Source organism: Eleutherodactylus coqui, chromosome 3 (assembly GCF_035609145.1).
Source record: "Eleutherodactylus coqui strain aEleCoq1 chromosome 3, aEleCoq1.hap1, whole genome shotgun sequence".
NCBI classification, from domain to species: domain Eukaryota; kingdom Metazoa; phylum Chordata; class Amphibia; order Anura; family Eleutherodactylidae; genus Eleutherodactylus; species Eleutherodactylus coqui.
The window spans coordinates 45,296,875-45,311,949 of NC_089839.1; the positions used below are offsets into that span (position 1 = coordinate 45,296,875).

Here is a 15,075-nt window from a genome sequence, read left to right on the forward strand (position 1 = left end):
TCCAGTTTTTGGCTGGTCTTATGTGCTGCTGTCCCTCTGATCTGTTGGTTCTGGGTCCCGTTTTCAGCTGTCCAAGACACCAGCCTTCAGACTACCTGATCCCCACAGTGCTTTGGTAGTGTTATGGCCCTTTTACACGGGACAACATTCGGCTAAACGACTGCATGAGCGCTGACGTCACCATCAAGGTCGTTAGCGTTCGTGCAGAGCCTTTACACTAGCAGACTTCACCGCTGGACCACGGGCTTCTCACTCAGCACCTCACCTTCTATGTTAAGCACTAAGCACGGAGTGTTTGCACTAAACGAGAAGCCAACAATCCAGAAGATGGTGTTTATGCTGACTGAAAGTCAGCGATGAGAACTCGTGAATGAATAGTAAGTAGAGATGAGCGAGCGTACTCGGTTCGGGTGTTTTTGCACTCCAGCACCGCTTTTTCCGAGTAACTGACTACTCGGACGAAAAGATTCGGGGGGGGGCTGGGGGCGGCGTGGTGGAGCGGGGGGTTGCAGTGGGAAACAGGGGGGAGCTCTCTCTTCCCCCCCCCACTCCCCTCTGCAACCTCCCGCTCACCCCCGGCGCCCCCCGAATCTTTTCGTCCGAGTAGTCAGTTACTCGGAAAAAGCGGTGCTCGAGTGCAAAAACACCCGAACCGAGTACGCTCGCTCATCTCTAATAGTGAGTGTTTTTTTTTTTTGCATTTACACTGCACAATTATCACTCAGAATTGTTAGTTTGAATGAATTTTGAGTGATAATCATCCCGTGTAAATGGCCCATTAGACTACCAATATACTATACCTGCTCTCTGATTGGCCAACACTGTTCAAGTTATCAGTGCTAGTCAATCACAGAGCCATGTACAATGTGTGTTAGTTGCTCATAGAGTCTAGAGTCTTAAGCAACCGGGAGGAGGGGTCAACAGAAGAGAAGGAGGAAGAGTAGTGATAAAATATCTCTTTAGATGTGTCCTTATCCATCCACACACATAATAACATCTCCGCTCGGTTTAGGCCAGAAGCTGTTAATAACGAGAGGAACAGATGAACCCATGTTGTATGTTACAGTCACAGTCCTGGGTATAAACAGATCATGAGAGAAATATCTGTATTGTCCCCTCATATATTTATACAGTTATTAGGTCGCCCATCAGCCATCTTTTTTCCAAACTAATTAACTCTCTGGGTATTGTAGTCTGCCCATTCCGTTTATTACTTTAGTTGCCCACCTTTGAACCCGCCCATTCTCTAATGTGTCCTTCTTGAGTACCGGTGCCCAGAACTGTCCACAATTTTCAAAGTGTGGTCTGACCAGTGACTTGTATAGAGGAAGGAAAATGTTCTCATCATGTGCCCCTAGACCTCTATTAAAGCACCCATGATATTTGCCTTGGCAGCATCTGCTTGACATTGGTTACTCCACTGGACATGCCTCATGTACAGAATAATCTGGAAGTGATACAAATCCTTAACTGATATGTGAAGCATAATATTTAACTTACATGAACTAAGTACACACAAAAGGCCTGAGGAACAATGACATCACAGCCTGTTGACATTTTTGAAGCATTCAACCATCAAGGCTAGATCTGACTGGAAGCCTCCTAATGCCATTGGTTCCTTCTTTCATCTTGTACTTCTCATCTAATAAATGAATTTACTTAAGCGGATTAAGAACACACAGAGAAGGTCCTTTTACATTCATAGTTCACTGCAGATTGTATAAAGGCCAGTTTATTTTTTTTTGTTCTCTTAATATATTGTTTTCTTTTATTTTCTTGCCATTGAAACTGTAAACGTGCAGAATAAAGTACCATCTAGGATCAAGTGCGATAATACATTCAAATGACCAGCATCAACTCTTAACTGCAGATTGCATGACCCCAACAGTGAGGAACATGTTCTCAAATGCACGTACCAGACTTTATTTTGGTATACATAGTAAAGATTTTCATCTTGAGAACCCACTTTTTCTTATAAGTTCTCAGACACCTGAATCCTAGGCATGATCATCATTGATGATTAAAGGTATTATTTCAAGAAGACAACCCAGGTCTGTATAACCCTTTAGGGCATATGGGTAGAAATCAGAACGAGAACAATATTCCAGTGCTCCAGGGTTTTCTTTCTCATTCTGGTTTCTACTCATATACGACCAAAGGGATCTGCCACCTTTTGGATGTTTTTTCCTGGTGGATGTCTGGAGAAGAGAAGGGATTCCTACCCAACAGGCCTAAAATATCTTCAAAGCCAACCGATATCGAGGTGTGACAGTCTACCCACTTAGGGTGGGCCTATCACAAGAGGGCTATCAAGATTTTTATCTTTTTCTGAACCTTGGAGTGCTGCCTTCTTTTAATCATACCATTAGGGCATATGGATCTCCCTCCTGGGAAACCTCAATGAGTCAAAATGGAAAGCTGCTCTGTGAAAGATGTAATTCATCTTCACAGTTGCCACAGTATATTGCCACTGGAGGTGATGAGGCAAGCCCTTTAAATAACTCATAAATTGATAAGATAATAAATGGAACTTTAAACGCAACAGCTGCCCCACATGAAAAAAATATATTTACAAAATCTGTTTTCTCTCATGCTCCTGAAGGAAGCAGCTCTTTCTGCCTCTAACAGAGCAGGAAGTCACAGCATCATCTGAAGCACCAGTCAGCAATTGAATACTATCCAGCCAAACAGCTGCTTGTAAAAAATCCATGTACCTTCCGGTAAAGACACTATGGGCATATTCACACAATGGATTTTCCAGCGGGGAACCCCCCTGCACAGAATCACCAGTAGAAATCCAAGGCTGACCCTCAGATTTTTGCTCGGGATTTGCATCTTTAATTGCCATGGAAATACATGGGCATGTAGCCTCATTGAATGGGGCAAATCCCCATGCAGTCATAAGAATTCTCATAGCAGTACTTTTTCTCCATGATGCTGATTTGCAATGAAACTACAGATTCTCATTAAAAATTAGAAGTAATTAGAAAAATGGATCCTGATGTAAATTTCAGCACAGAATCCGCAATGGAATCTGTAAGAATATTCCATCATGTGAATCGTGGGGGGCTAGCTCAGTACAAGTATAAGTCATCCCATGACACACTAGTTTTGGCAGGTGGTATTTGTTACATAACTAATATGTTTTGTCTTTGAACTTAAAAGGAACTTGTGACGTCCCTACAGCACCATAAACTAAGTTATGACAGATGACAGGGAGACGGGTGATGTACTTTTTATATTCATCTGCCCCCTTAGTTCCCACGGTGTACCCCAGGGCAGTCCACAGGGCGCAAAAAATCGGACTCTTTTCAGATTGCTGTATGTGTATCCTCCCATAGACTGGTATGAGAGAGGGTGCAAATGGCAATCTGAAAAGAGTCCGATTTTCATGCGCTAAACGGACCCCAGAGGGGGACACCATGGGAACGAGGGGGCAGGTGAATATGAAAAATCCATCACCCTTTTATCTCCTCTAACAGCCCCATAACTTAGTTTATGGTACTATTGGAACGTCACAGGTTCTTAAGTTTTAATGAAATATAAAGTTTGGTTGAAATGTATGTGTAACTTTTGCAGCCACCTATAATTATAAAGTAATTAATATTAGCAATAAACATTAAAAAAACATAAGATACATTTACTTTAATTACATACACACTGGAAGTTACAATAATAAACATATTCCCAATTCCAGGGCAGACATAAGTAACATTTTGCAACCACATCTGCTTCTTCAGGCGTGTTTACGTGACAAAGCCCAGATTTCCATTCTGCTCAAGAGGCATGTGCCTGTGGGTAGCCTTGTAAGAAGGGCTACTTGGTCCTCAGGGTCAGGATTGGGTTAAAGATGATACTTTGGAGGTAGCCTTCATTCAATACTTATATGCACTTGTAACTATTAGTAGATGAATATTCTAGTTCGAACCTGAATTTCTAGCTCACAAATATAAAGGGCGGTCTTCGGTGTAGGTTTATGAGTAGGTGGATCGTAAGACACAAATGTTATGTAAGCATGGTATTGTAGATGATGTACCCCGTCCTGAGTGTTGAATTACTGAACTAATATTTAGTGACATAACCACTGTGTCTGAGAACTGCTTGACATCTGTGCTGCATGGAGTCTACCAACTTCTGGCACCTCTGAGCAAGTATTCCAGTCAGGGAAGATTAGACGACATTCCACCACAGTTCTTCTGCATTTTTTGGTTTTGATGTCACCCCACAAGTTCTGTCTGGGATTAAGGTCAGGGGATTGGGCTGGCAACTCCATTAACTCAATCCTGTTTGTAACCAGGATGTTGTTCACTTGTAGGTGTGTTTTGGGTCATTGTCATGTAGAGACACCAATTTTAAGGGTCTTTCTTCTTCGGCATAGGGCAACATGATCTCCTCAAGTATTTTGATATACTCAGACTGATCCATGATCCCTCGTATGTGATAAATAGACCCAACACCATATCATGATTTTTGCACCACAATGACTTACAATCTTCATCGCATACTGTGGCTTTAATTCAGTCCTCAGAGGTCCTCTAACATACTGTCTGCGGCCACTAGTTCAAAAAGAGCAATTTTGCTTTCATCAATCCGCAAAATGTTGCACCATTTGTTTTTGGGCCAGTTCCTTTGCAAATTTTAGCCTATTTAGGACATATCTATTTTTTCAACAAAGCAATAGAGATGAGCGAGCACCAAAATGCTCGGGTGCTCATTATTCAAGCCGAGCCTTTGTAATGCTCAAAAGCTCTGTTCGAGTAACGAACTCCATTGAAGTCAATGGGAGACTCGAGCATTTTTCAATGGACCCGCCAGGTGTCGAGTCTCTCCCTCTCCCCCCTCCCCTCCCTCACCCTCTCCCTCTCTCTCCCGAATTAATGACTTCACCAATTTAACTCCTAGCACTAGTCTCCTCTCTAAGAGAGACCCTATGGACCCACTAAGGCTCCAACGCCCAAATGCAACCTCGCCCCCTGCACCCATTTTAGTTACACCCCTGCCCTTACATACTCCTTTCTACTCATGAACCAGGCAGATCAGATGAACATTGCTCTAGGCCAGTCCCAGGCATTAGAGTGCTGGGCTGCGTGTGGACAGATGAAAGCTGAATGTATACGATAAGAAGAAAATATTACTATAATAAGTCAGTAAGAAATTGCTTATTAGCTGTAAATAAATTACAGCCGCATCAGTGAGTGGCTGTAATTACATATTCATCAGGGCCAATGTATAGTATTACAATGCTAAAGACGCTTTAATAACTGGAGGTCGTTGCAATATAAATGGCATTCTGTTCAGTGTGACTAGGCTTATTAGCAATGGACTGAATGTCCAGTAGGGGGCATTGTTATAGTTAATGCTATAGCTTCTTTATAATAAATGAGTTTCTGTATCCTCGCTGTCACTAAAACTCTGCATTCACTAGGGGGAAAAAATCACTACGTAATTATAGAATGTGCGAGAAGCAGGAAATTTCGTGCACAGCTCTTATGGGTCAATGGCTGGGAGCCCCATAGGGTATTAAAGGGGTTGTCTCGCGGCAAACCTCAAAATTTTACCTTACCCCATTCCCCCTGTCACCCCCCTGGCATAAAATAGCAAATTAAAGCGGTTTTTAAACCGCTTGCTACTTACCGATCCGACGAAATAAGGACTTTAAAAAATCTTCTCCCTAAGATGGCCGCCGGTCCTTTCCCAGGGATGCACTGCGGTTTTCTCCCATGGTGCACCGCGGGTCTTCTCCCATGGTGCACCGTGGGCTCTGTGCGTTCCATTGCCGATTCCAGCCTCCTGATTGGCTGGAATCAGCACACGTGACGGGGCGGAGCTACGTGACGACGCGTAGAAGGGGGCGGAGCCAGAACGCCGCTCGTGCCTGGACCGAGCAGAAGGGGAGAAGACCGCACAGCGCAAGCGCGTCTAAAAAAGCAAGAAGACAGCGAAATTAGACGGAGCCATGGAGACGGGGACGCTAGCAACGGAGCAGGTAAGTGTATAACTTCTGTATGGCTCATATTTAATGCACGATGTATATTACAAAGTGCATTAATATGGCCATACAGAAGTGTACAACCCCACTTGCTGCCGCGAGACAACCCCTTTAATAGAAAGCCAAGCCTTAACCCTTTCCAATCCACTGTCTGATGTCTTAAGACATTATGATTTAAAGGGGTTGTCCCGCGGCAGCAAGTGGGTCTATACACTTCTGTATGGCCATAATAATGCACTTTGTAATATACATTGTGCATTAATTATGAGCCATACAGAAGTTATCAAAAGTTTTATACTTACCTGCTCCGTTGCTGGCGTCCTCGTCTCCATGGTGCCGACTAATTTTCGCCCTCCGATGGCCAAATTAGCCGCGCTTGCGCAGTCCGGGTCTTCTGCTTTCTTCTATGGAGCCTTTCGTGCAGGATGCCGGCTCCGTGTAGCTCCGCCCCGTCACGTGCCGATTCCAGCCAATCAGGAGGCTGAAATCGGCAATGGACCGCACAGAAGAGCTGCGGTCCACGGAAGAAGAGGATTCCGGCGGCCATCTTCACAGGTAAGTATAGAAGTCACCGGAGCGCGGGGATTAAGGTAAGCGCTCCGGTAAGCTTTCTGTACGTCCCTGCATCGGGGTTGTCTCGCGCCGAACGGGGGGGGGGGGGTTGAAAAAAAAAAAACCCGTTTCGGCGCGGGACAACCCCTTTAAGGCTTTACAGCTCTGATGTTGGAAGATGTTCGTCAAGGTTGTCTTACTGTATATTGTCAGCCTCTCTGCTGTCGGAGCCTATCCAATGTGTCACCTCATGCAGTACTGGCTTTAGCAAGCAGATGGCGCCGTTGTGTAACAGCAGAAAAAGAGTAAGCCCCCTAGGAAAACCAGGATACAGATTGGATTAGAAAGGGTTAAAGGAAGCAATTCTAATAAATATTGGGGTTTTGAAAATGACGCTAGAGCTTCATTTTAAAGAGCATTGCACGCTAAAACGGTTTCCATAGTTTCATAGTCATGTCTGTTTCTTGAAAAGCTGGGTGACAACCAATATGACTGGTATTACAGCTCCCATGGAGGTTGCCACCTGAGATACCAAACTGAATTTTTTCGTTTTTCTGGACGACTTAATTAAAGTTCACAGAAATGTTTAACGGACAAAGTGGAAAACCATTATGTATTATAATCATCATCAGTAATATACACCCTTCAGCCATAACATTAGGTGATGTGAAGAACATTGATTCATGTCACAATCGCCCCTGCCAAGGGGTTGGATGTAATAGGCAACAAACAATGAGTCCCTTTTGACGTTGATGTATTGGAAGCAAAGAAAAGGTACAAGTGTAAAGATCTGAGTGACTATGCCAAGCCTAATTATGATGATTAGACCACTATGTCCAAAATGGCAGGTCTTGTAGGGTAGAGTGTTCTCAGTATGTAGTGCTTAGTACCTACCAAAAGTGGTCCGAAGAAGCAGAACCAGTAAACTGTTAACAGAGTCATGGGCATCGAGAGCTCATTGATGCACATGGGATGTAAAGACTGTCCTGTTTGGTCTGATCCCACAGAGGAGCTACTGTAGATTGCTGAAAATGCTCCTGAAGCCTGGAAAGGTGTAAACTCACACAGAGAATTACAACTTGCTATGTATGGGGCTGTGTAGCCACAGACCGGTTAATGTGCCCAAACTGACCCCTCTCCTCTGCTGAAAGCATCAACAAAGGACAGATGAGCACCACAACTGGATCATGGAGCAAGAGAAGAAGGTGGCCTGGTCTGATGAATGATATTTTCTTTTACATAATGTGGACAACCAGGGGCATGTCACTTTCCTGGGAAAAGGATGGCACCAGTATAGGAAAAAGAGGCAGTGTGATACTCTGGACAATGTTCTCCTGGATAACCTTGTGTCTTGCTAGTCATGTGGATGTAACACGTACCACGTATCTAACATTGTATAGACAACTACCCCTTTTCATGGCAGCAGTTTTCCCTAATAGCAGTGCCCGCTTTCTGCAGGATAATGCACCCATCCACGCTGTAAGACAGGGGGCTAGCAGCATAAGGACAGTGTTTTGCCTGGGATGGAGGGTTAGGGTTAGTTTCAGTGTTAGGCTTAGATTATTAGTAGAGATGAGCGAGCGTACTCACTAAGGCAAACTACTCGAGCGAGTAGTGCCTTATGTGAGCACCTGCCCGCTCGTCTCAAAAGATTCGGGTGCTTGTGGGGGGCGGGGAGCGGTGGGGGAGAGCGGGAAAGAACAGGGGGGAGATCTGTCTCTCACTCTCTCCCCCCTGCTCACTCCCACAACTCACCGCTCTCCCCCGCCGGCACCCGAATCTTTTGAGACGAGCGGGCAGGTACTCGCATAAGGCACTTCTTGCTCTAGTAGTTTGCCTTAGCGAGTACACTCGCTCATCTCTAATTATTAGCTGTAAATGCTTCCAGCTAATAATATAATCCTAACACTTAAACTAAGCCTGCATCCCAGGCAAAACTCTCTGTCCCCACGCTGCTAGGACCTTGCAGCAGCTACCCAATCAGAAACGTGTGGGCGTACACTGGGCGGATACAGCCCACCATGTCTCCACCCACACCTGTGGTGGAGACATAATACAATAGTACCCAGGAATGGTTTGCGAAACACGATAAAAAGATCAAGGTGATGACTTGTCCTCCAAATTTCTCAAATCTCAATCTGATCAAGGATGTCTGGAGGCCACACCGAGCATCCTACAGGACTTAAGAGTATCTACTGTTAACATTTTGTAGTTCGATGAGAGAAGACACCTTCAGAGCTATTCCGGAGTCCAGGCCTCGACGGGCGGAGCTATTTTGGTGGCACAAGGGACCTACACAATATTAATGTTATAGGTCTGTGTCTATAGCTCAATATACGGATATGAACAGGTTACCAGCATTTACTATGAGCTGTACAATGCTGATAACTTCAATCACAATGCTTAGGCACCAGCAATGTCAAAAAGATCACAGGCGCATCTTTTTTTTTTTACGGGCTGTCCTGGAATTTATGGACAGTTGGCAGCCTTGGCTGTCACCTAGCCAGATATTACTGGCTAATCTCCCTAGTTATGTAATTATATGGAAGTATGGCATACATCACTACATAACTAGGGAGATGTGGATTTACAAAATCCAGGAGATAACCCCTTTGGGGGCGGAAATAGTTTTTGCTTAACTTTGCCAGAAACACATCGTCATAAGTGACTTAATTTTTTATTACGTTACTGTTTTTTTTTCCATATCTGACAGAATGCAGGATATGAGAAATGTCCGATATTGTAAGATCTTATGCAGGAGTTTATGTGTCATTAAGCACATCGATAAGTCTCTTAGTAGGAAATGAATTATGTCAGCAGGTGTCCCATTCAATGGGCTCCTCGGCAGTGGCTTATACTGTAAGACTGTGCTCTGTTAAAGACACGGCTTTGAGCTGCATCACACAGTAAAGCCAATGTGTTCTGTCCCATCATTTCTGCATTTGCCCGGGCACAAAAGGTGAAAACGTTTGCCAACTTCTGACTTGCCAAGAAAAAGGACCCCGAAGCCTGCAGAGGATTGACTAGACATTGCTGATCTTAAAGGCTCCTATCATCTATCTGGAAGATAACATTGGGTTACAGCATTTATTACATAAGTATTATTTCATTTTCACAAGTCATTTGGTAGGGCAGGTTTGCCAGCTGGAAATTCTATTAACCCTTTCCAATCCACTGTCTAACGTCTGAAGACATTATGATTTAAGGCTGTACAGCTCTGATGTTGGAAGACGTTCGTTGGGGTTCTCTTACTGTATATTGCCAGCCTCTCTGCTGTCGGAGCCTATCCAACGTGTCGCCTCATGCAGTACTGGCTTTAACCAGCATATAGCGCCGTTGTATAATAGCAGAAAAAGTGTAAGCCCACTAGGAAAACCAGGATACAAATTGGATTAGAAAGGGTTAACGAATGGGATAGAATTAAAACCAATGAGCATTATTCTCATTTACTTTCATACATTGCATTAGTGCCTGCTGTGGTGCTTTTTGAGCATTTAATTTTAAAAAATAGTGATGAGTGAACTTTTCATAAGTTCGGTTCGACCAGTTTGCTGAATTTGGGCAAAAAGTTTGTTGATCCAAATTAGTTTGAACTAAACTGGAATGTCACCAACTGGTATATATCAATGGCTAACAGCCATAAAAGCCCTGTATAACACTCTTGGGTCACCTAAGAGTGTATCTAAGTACTTTTGAGTTGTTTTTAAGACAAATTTTGTTGTCTGTTGCCATGGCAATGCATCAATTTGCATAGGAGCAGTAGAAAACAATAAGAAATATTGTCATCAAAATCTATTACACATTTATTTCATTTTTAATGCATTTGCGCATTTTCAAAAAATAATTGATCACAAAAGGTGGACATAGATTAACCCCTTAGTGATCGCCAATATGCCTTTTTACTGACCTCACTAATGGGCCTTAAACCTGCACAAGGCGGTGACTTGACTGACTACCAACGGCCAGAATCCTGCTCTAAGACTGCCGTCACACTGGCGTGAAAATCACGCGAGATTTGTGTGTTACGAGATTTGAATTAACCCATTTAAAAAATTTTTGAATGGGTTCATTCGCATTAGCGATGTTTTTCTTCATGGCACCGCGATGCGATACTATGTGGGAAACACATCACAGCATGTCCTTTCTTTCTGCGAGATCACCCATTGTATTCAATTGGGCTGGCAGCACCAGCACCTGCCCCATTGAAAGCAATGGGAGAACTTCGCGATCCTCTGGTACAGCGGGGATTCCCTTAATTCCTGAAGTGATGCGAGGCGTTTTTCACATTAAAATACCTCGCTTTTACACGTTGGCAAGTGCAATATCGAGCTATGATTCATGGTCCGATATCCACCTTGCCCGTGTGAAAAAGCCCTAACTGTCTGGAGCAGAAAAACCTCTGATCCTGGTAGTTTAACCCCTAACATGTCACAATCACTAGCAACTGCAGCATGTAAGCAGATGACAGGGGCAAGGGGGCTCCTCCTGTCACCCATCACCACAGTACGATTGCTAGATATCAGCGGTTTCCCATAGCAGATGGAGGCCTGACATAGACCATCTATCACCGTTCGTTGATTTTCTTCTCCCCTCTCTTAGTCTATTCTTAATCTACCCAACTGGTTTGCGTCATGCAATGTAAGGATTTCTGGATCATTGATTCCTTCCGACCATTTTTTAAAGATCGATAAGCCATCGAATGCTGCAAGGTTTAACCTGAAGACTCGGTATAAACTAGAGGGAGTGTTTTCGTGAGGGGGAGGGGATTAACCCCTTCCCGCTCCATGACGTATAGGTACGTCATGGAGCAGCAGGGTATGTATGAAGAGAGGTTGCGAGACAACCTCTCTTCATACAGTGCGGGCGTCAGCTATTTATTACAGCTGACACCCGCGGGCAATAGCCGCTATCGGCCGCTCGCGGCTATTAACCATTTAAATGCCGCTGTCAATTCTAACAGCTCATTAAAATCCCCAGAACAATGTTCGGGAAGCCCGCACGGCCCCCCCGCGGTGAGATCGGGGAAGCCGTGCAGGTGTCATGGCAGCCGGGGGGCTTCTGAAAGGCCCCAGGGCTGCCTTACCAGACTGCCTATCAAGCCATCCCCGTGGAGTGGCTTGATAGACTGCCTGTTAAATGGCAGTATGACGTAATGCTATAGCATTACGTCATACTGCAGGAGTGATCAAAGCATCGCTGGTTGTCATCCCCCAGAGGGACTTTAAAGTAAAGTTTAAAAAAAATCAATAAAGTTTTTTTAATTGTAAAAAAAAAAGTTATAAAAGTTTTAATCACCCCCCTTTTGCTATATCTATTATTAAAAAATCTAAATCATAAAATTAAAATATGTATTTGGTATCGCGTCCAATCTATCAAAGTTGTGCATTATTTTTCCCGCAAGGTGATCGTCGCCCGAAAAAAAAATAAAGAACGCGTGAAATGCACTTTTTTAGTTACCCTGTCTCCCAGAAAAAGCACAATAAAAAGCGATCAAAAAGTCGTATGTATTTCAAATTGGTACAAAACTACAGGACATCCTGCAAAAAATGAGCCCTCGCTAAACTATGTCGACGGAAAAATAAAAAAGTTATTGCGCGCACAAAATGACCGCAGAAAATAATTGAAAAAAATTAAATGTCTTTGAAAAAAAAAAAAGAGTAGTACAGTAAAAAAAAAAAACTATACAAGTTTGGTATCGTAGTAATCGTACCCAACCATAGAATAAAGTTATCGTGTCGCTTTTGTTGCCGTTTGTGCGCCGTAGAAACAAGACGCACTGAAAGATGGCGAAATGTTGTTTTTTTTTCATTTTACTCCACTTGGAATTTTTTTTAAGTTTTTCAGTACATTATATGGTACTTTAAATAGCACCATTGAAAAATACAACTCGTCCCGCAAAAAACAAGCCCTCATACAGCGACGGCGATGGATAAATAATTAAGATTTTTTTGAAGGGGAAAGGAAAAAACAAAAATGGAAAAAGAAAAAGGGGCCGCGTCATTAAGGGGTTAAGAGGTCTAGCGATTAGAGACATGTTCTTTATCTATTTGTCATAAGTTGGTGATTCTATATCCTCTCAACTGTGCAGAAGAGAGGAAGTGTGTGTTTGGGAGCTCAAAGGCTTCTCGGAGTTCTGGGAAAGTTTGTAGTCCAGGCTCCTGTGGATGTAGTCTAACATGTTGGACAGTCTCTATACCTTTGGTTTGCCATTGTGTAAATAATTGGCTTTACCGCCCCTCTTTGAATTCTGGGTGTCTCCATATACAATCCCTTTTTTAAATATATAAAATACCGAATAATTTTTAAAAGGCAGTAGATAATCAGTATCACTGTGTTCACAACGACCATAACAATGAAAAGATTTAGTTTTTTCTCTCACATGGTAAACACCATAAAAGTAATGCTTTTGTTTGCCTTTCAAAAAAATACAATAAAAAGCAATCCAAGAGTCACATGTACCCCATCAAAATGATAGCAATAAAAACGGCAACTCTTTCCATAAAAAATAAGCCCTCGCATAGCTCCATTGCTGGAAAGATAAAAATGCTCTAGGTCAGGGGTGTCAAACTCATTTTTACCGAGGGCCACATCGGGCTTATGGTGACCTTCAAAGGGCCGATTGTAAGACAGTATAGTAAGGGCTTGTTCACACAAGCGTATTTGCGTACATAATAAGCAGTGAATAGAAGCCATTGATTTCAATGAGTTCATTCACATGTTGTATATTTTCACTCAGCATGACCTATTTGTTGCATACTACGCACCCCAATAGGCCATTGAAGTGAATGGGCCGCGCAAATACGTGGTGAATGCGCAGGAAACCTGTGTATTCATTGCATATTTGCTCACCATTTCAATGGGCCCATCTGCGTTCTTTTTTGCGTGCCCAAATATGCAGGCATAAGCGATTTTCGATTACGCAAATACACAGCGTATTTGTGTGACCGAAATACGATTACGCCCGTGTGAATGAGCCCTAATAGTGACCCCTATAGTGGTCGCAGTAGTAATAGTGACTCTGATAGTGGCCCCAGTAAAAATAGTGACCCTCATAGTGGCCCCAGTAAAAATAGTAACCCTCATAGTGGCCCCAGTAGTAATAGCGAGCCCAACAGTGGCCCCAGTAGTAACAGGGTATCCCACAGTGGCTCCAGTAGTAATAGCGACTCCCACAGTGGCCCCAGTAGTAACAGTAACCCTCACAGTAATATATACCCCCTCACTAGTAATAACACCTCAGCAACATCATCCCCAGCAGCAGTAATATTAACCCCCCCCAGCAGCAGTAATATTAACCAACTCCAACATCAGTAATATTAACCACCACCCCCCCTAGCAGCAGTAATATTAACCCCCCCAGCAGCAGTAATATTAATTAACCCCCCCAGCAGCAGTAATATTAACCCCCCTCCCCCAGCAGCAGTAATATTAATTAACCTCCCCCCCAGCAGCAGTAATATTAACCCCTTCCAGCACCATTAACCCCCCCCCCCCCCGCAGCAGTAATATTAACCTTCCCCCAACCCTTATACTTACCTGCTCCCTGCAGTCAGCGCCACTCTTTCTGCTTGCGCTGAGCCTGGATGCACGCTGACATCAGTGTGTGCACCCGGCACGCTTCCTCCCTGAGTCCTCTCCTGTGGAACTGAAGAGCAGGGGACTCAGGGGAGGAGGATCCTGGCTGCACACTGACGTCAGTGTGCGCTGGGAACAGCAGTAATCGCTTCAGTGGTGAGCGGCGTCGGCAAGCCGTTGGCCACATAACATGAGGCAGTGGGCCGGATTCGGCCCGTGGGCCTTGTGTTTGACACATGTGCTCTAGGTCTTAGCATGCGGCAATCAATGCACATTAAATTGTTCTTCTTTAAAAAAACGTGTTTTTATTGTGCTAAAGTAGTGAAAGATTTAAAAAATCTTAACTCAGTATCGCAGTGATCGTGCTGATCCAGAAAAGAAAGTTTTTTGTTTGTTTTTTTACTAAACGGTGAACACGGTGGAAGCAAAACTCAAACACACAATGGCGAAATTTCTGGGACATTTAGGTCTCATGTCCACTAGCTAAATGGAATTGTGGATTCCGCAGCGGATTTTGCCCATAGGGAATCATTGGCCATCCGCAGTCCATTAAATTGATTTTTGCACCCGCGGATGGCATTTTAAAAGAATTGCGTTTTTCACGCGCGGGAGAAAAAAACGCGGCATGCTCCATTCTGCCGTGGATTCCGCGGATCGGCAACATTGCTATCACATTGATAGCAATGTGTGCGGATATCTGCATGCAAAAAAAATACCATTTAAAGCAAATACGCGCGGAGTCTGCCGCGGAAATCTGCCGCAGACTCTGAGCAGATTGTATTTAGGCCTCATGTCCACGGGCTTAAAATCCGCAGCATTTCTCTCGCATGCGGATCCGCGCCCCATAGGGATGCATTGGACACCCGCAGGTAGTTAAATACCTGTGGATGTCATTTTTCTTGTCAGACGCGGATCCGCGTGCGGGAAAAAAATGAACATGCTCCATTTTCGTGCGGGTC

General features: G+C 43.9%; 1 protein-coding gene across 1 annotated transcript in view; it reads left to right on the top strand.

Annotated features, from left to right (window-relative positions):
* PRKCE (protein kinase C epsilon) overlaps positions 1-15,075 on the top strand; it is a 331,438-nt gene that overhangs the window by 283,966 nt on the left and 32,397 nt on the right. The gene's annotated exons all lie outside the window — the stretch shown is intronic.